General features: G+C 34.3%; 1 long non-coding RNA gene across 1 annotated transcript in view; it reads right to left on the bottom strand.

Annotated features, from left to right (window-relative positions):
• Window positions 1–3,452: 3,452 nt before the first annotated feature.
• Window positions 3,453–4,005, bottom strand: part of LOC111704510 (uncharacterized) — a 1,208-nt gene continuing 655 nt past the window's right edge. Inside the window, exon 2 of the long non-coding RNA XR_002765843.1 lies at window positions 3,453–3,596. This is a non-coding gene — a long non-coding RNA (uncharacterized LOC111704510). The remainder of the gene's footprint in view (window positions 3,597–4,005) is intronic.

Here is a 4,005-nt window from a genome sequence, read left to right on the forward strand (position 1 = left end):
AAAATAGAAAGAAGTGAAGAGAAGGAAGAAGAGAGACGGAAAATAGAAAGAAGTGAAGGGAAGGAAGAAGAGAGACGGAAAATAGAAAGAAGTGAAGGGAAGGAAGAATAGAGACGGAAAATAGAAAGAAGTGAAGGAAAGGAAGAATAGAGACGTAAAATAGAAAGAAGTGAAGGGAAGGAAGAAGAGAGACGGAAAATAGAAAGAAGTAAAGGGAAGGAAGAAGAGAGACGGAAAATAGAAAGAATTGAAGGGAAGGAAGAATAGAGACGGAAAATAGAAAGAAGTGAAGGAAAGGAAGAATAGAAATGGAAAATAGAAAGAAGTGGTGAAGGGAAGGAAGAATATAGACGGAAAATAGAAAGAAATGAAGGAAAGGAAGAATAGAGACGTAAAATAGAAAGAAGTGAAGGGAAGGAAGAATAGAGAGGTAAAATAGAAAGAAAATCAAAGAATGAAGATAAAGGAAAGCAAGATAGAAAAATAGAAAGATAGAAGATTGGGATAAAAGGAGATGGAAGATAAGGAAGAATGATAAAGATGGTATGGAAGGAGAAAGAAAGGATAGAAGGAGATAGAATTATTAGAAGGAGATAGAATTGATAGAAGGAGAAAGAACGGATAGAACTAGATAGAAATAATAGAAGGAGATAGAATTATTAGAAGGAGATAGCATTGATGGAAGGAGAAAGAACGGATAGAACTAGATAGAAATAATAGAAGGAGATAGAATTATTAGAAGGAGATAGAATTGATGGAAGGAGAAAGCACGGATAGAAATAGATAGAAATAATCGAAGGAGATAGAATTATTAGAAGGAGATAGAATTGATGGAAGGAGAAAGAACGGATAGAATTAGATAGAAATAATAGAAGGAGATAGAATTATTAGAAGGAGATAGAATTGATGGAAGGAGAAAGCACGGATAGAAATAGATAGAAATAATAGAAGGAGATAGAATTATTAGAAGGAGATAGAATTGATGGAAGGAGAAAGAACGGATAGAACTAGATAGAAATAATAGAAGGAGATAGAATTGAAAGAATGGACAGAACTTGATAGAATTAATAGAAGAAGATAAAATTTATAGAAGGAGATAAAATTGATGGAAGGAGAAAGCACGGATAGAACTATATAGAATTAATAGAAGAAAATAGAATTAATAGAAGGAGATAGAATTAATAGAAGGAGATAGAATTGAATGGACGAGATAGAAGAGATAGAAAGAGATAGAAGGGATTGAACGAGATAGAAGAGATAGAAAGAGATAGTTGGGATTGAATGAGATAGAAGAGAAAGAAAGAGATAGAAGGGATTGAACGAGATAGAAGAGATAGAATGAGATACAATATATAGAAAAAAGATAGAATGGATAGAAGGAGATAGAAGGGATTGAACGAGATAGAAAGAGATAGAAGGGATTGAATGAAATAGAAGGGACTGAACGAGATAGAAGGAATTGAAAGAGATAAAAGTTATTGAAAGAGATAGAAGGGATAGAAAGAGATAGAAGAGATATAAAGGGATAGAAGAGATATAAAGAGATAGAAGGAATAGAAAGAGATAGAAAGAGATAAAAGAAATAGAAAGAGGTTGAAGAATAAAGACGGTTTAAGGAAGAGAAAAAGATTATATAATGGAAACGAGAGAGAGGAGATAGAAGGTTAGAACGGATAGGAAGAGAGAGAGAAGATAGAAGGTTAGAACGGATAGGAAGAGAGAGAGAGGAGATAGAAGGTTAGAACGGATAGGAAGAGAGAGAGAGGAGATAGAAGATTAGAACGGATAGGAAGAGAGAGAGGAGATAGAAGGTTAGAACGGATAGGAAGAGAGAGAGAGGAGATAGAAGGTTAGAACGGATAGGAAGAGAGAGAGGAGAGATAGNGAGAGAGAGGGAGAGAGTATAAGAGAATGCATGGGATGCTTGTAGCCTGCAGGCTGGCATGTGGAGGGTGTACACTGGATACTGGATGGTTAACATACTTTATAATTGATTTCAGCTTAGAAGGGGAAACTTCTGAAATCATCTCAAATTCAAACCAGGTTTCGAGAAAAGAGAGTATTGGTAAATCGTATTTTGTGACAGAAAAGCCTTGAGAAGATTTGTGAAACTAAGTTTAGTTTGAACTTGACCTAAAGTTTCTGACTCTGTGATCTAGTTTCTATAATATGATGGGTTTAATAATCTATATGTTCTCAATGATGTCAAATTGCAGAGGGGGGCTTATCAGTTTATCAGATATCGGTATAGAGGATCTTATTATTATTAGTTGTATATAAATATGTATATTTAAACATAGACCACACACATACATACATACACACACCCATACATACACACATACAACCGTATGCAGAACCCCCTCCCCCCCTAACTACTTTAATAAGATTTTAAATTGAATTTTTGATAAAAAGTATCTCGTTCTTATTCAACTTTATCAGAATATTCTAAAACCAAAATTTCGTAACTTTGTTTTTTTGTTGTAAACAGATTTTCATTCAAAATTTAAAAATAACTCCACAAGGAGTATTGAATAGAAGGGAGATACAACTGACGCAGCCCACCCTACCATATGATTATACATGCTTTGCAGACGGTACTCAATTTTGAATAAGAAATATTTGTCTGATGGTACAATTACCGCGTATACAATAACCTATTCTGAATATTTCTTATACATATGGAGTACCCGTCTGCAAACCATGTATAATAATATGGTAGGGCGAGCCGCGTCAGTTATAACTCCCTTCTATTCAATACTCCTTGTGGAGTTATTAGGGATGTCTCAATAACATGGAAATTAAAAGACGACTTTAAATGGTATCAGAATTTGTGACAATGCTATTGAACAAAGTTTGTAGAATGTAGGTATTACAGGCTTTCAAAAATAAGCTTGTTTATTTTCGTAGCTTTAAAGTTGACGGAGAAATTTTATGTAGATTAATTTAATTCCTATTTCATATCCCGGGATGGTCATACCATGATGGTCTTGCGATCCAATTTTAGATTTGTTGATTTCTCAACACAATAGTTCTGACTTCTTAGTTTCTCTAGGGCCGGTAAAATGCAGATGACAAAATCCCAATACCAGAAATTGTTGAAGGCGCTGAACTGGTAAAAACGCCATTAGACAAGAAAAAAAAAATCCACGTGGAATTCAGCTGGATTGACCGAATATATAATTTAGCTTGATTGACAAAATATCTATTTTTTTCGGTTTTATTTAATAAATTAGAGAAAATAAATGATTTTTACAAGAAAATCAATGAATCTTTGGGTTAAACTTATCAAAAAGACTGGAAATATTTGACTTTTGAATGTTAAATTGATCTTCAGTTCGTATGTGTAAAATTAATATTAATTATGAAGAAAAAATTATCCCAAATGAATTGGTGACAACAAATTGTTAATAAGGAATAAACCGGAAGACTAATAAAAACGGCAAAAAATAATCACTTTTAATCTTAATTTATTTATACATCTCCTAACAATATTCAATGCAAGGCAAACAAAGCAAATGCGACTATAATTTGAACAATATGGAATCCTCCATCAGAATCAATGAGAAGCCATTTTCTGCGCTAACTGGGCAAATCTAAACAAATATCCATCAAATAGTGCAAGACGGTAGGAAAGTACAAGACGGTTCAGGAAAGTACAAGACGGTTCAGAAAGTACAAGACGGTTCAGGAAAGTACAAGACGGTTCCAGAAAGTACAAGACGGTTCCAGAAAGTACAAGACGGTTCAGGAAAGTACAAGACGGTTCAGGAAAGTACAAGAGGTTTCAGGAAAGTACAAGACGGTTCAGGAAAGTACAAGACGGTTCAGGAAAGTACAAGACGGTTCAGGAAAGTAAAAGACGGTTCAGGAAAGTACAAGACGGTTCAGGAAAGTACTAGACGGTTCAGGAAAGTACAAGACAGTTCAGGAAAGTACAAGACAGTTCCGGAAAGTACAAGACGGTTCAGGAAAGTACAAGACGGTTCAGGAAAGTACAAGAAG

The sequence above is a fragment of the Eurytemora carolleeae genome, unplaced genomic scaffold, assembly GCF_000591075.1.
Source record: "Eurytemora carolleeae unplaced genomic scaffold, Eaff_2.0 scaffold146, whole genome shotgun sequence".
Lineage (NCBI taxonomy): Eukaryota > Metazoa > Arthropoda > Copepoda > Calanoida > Temoridae > Eurytemora > Eurytemora carolleeae.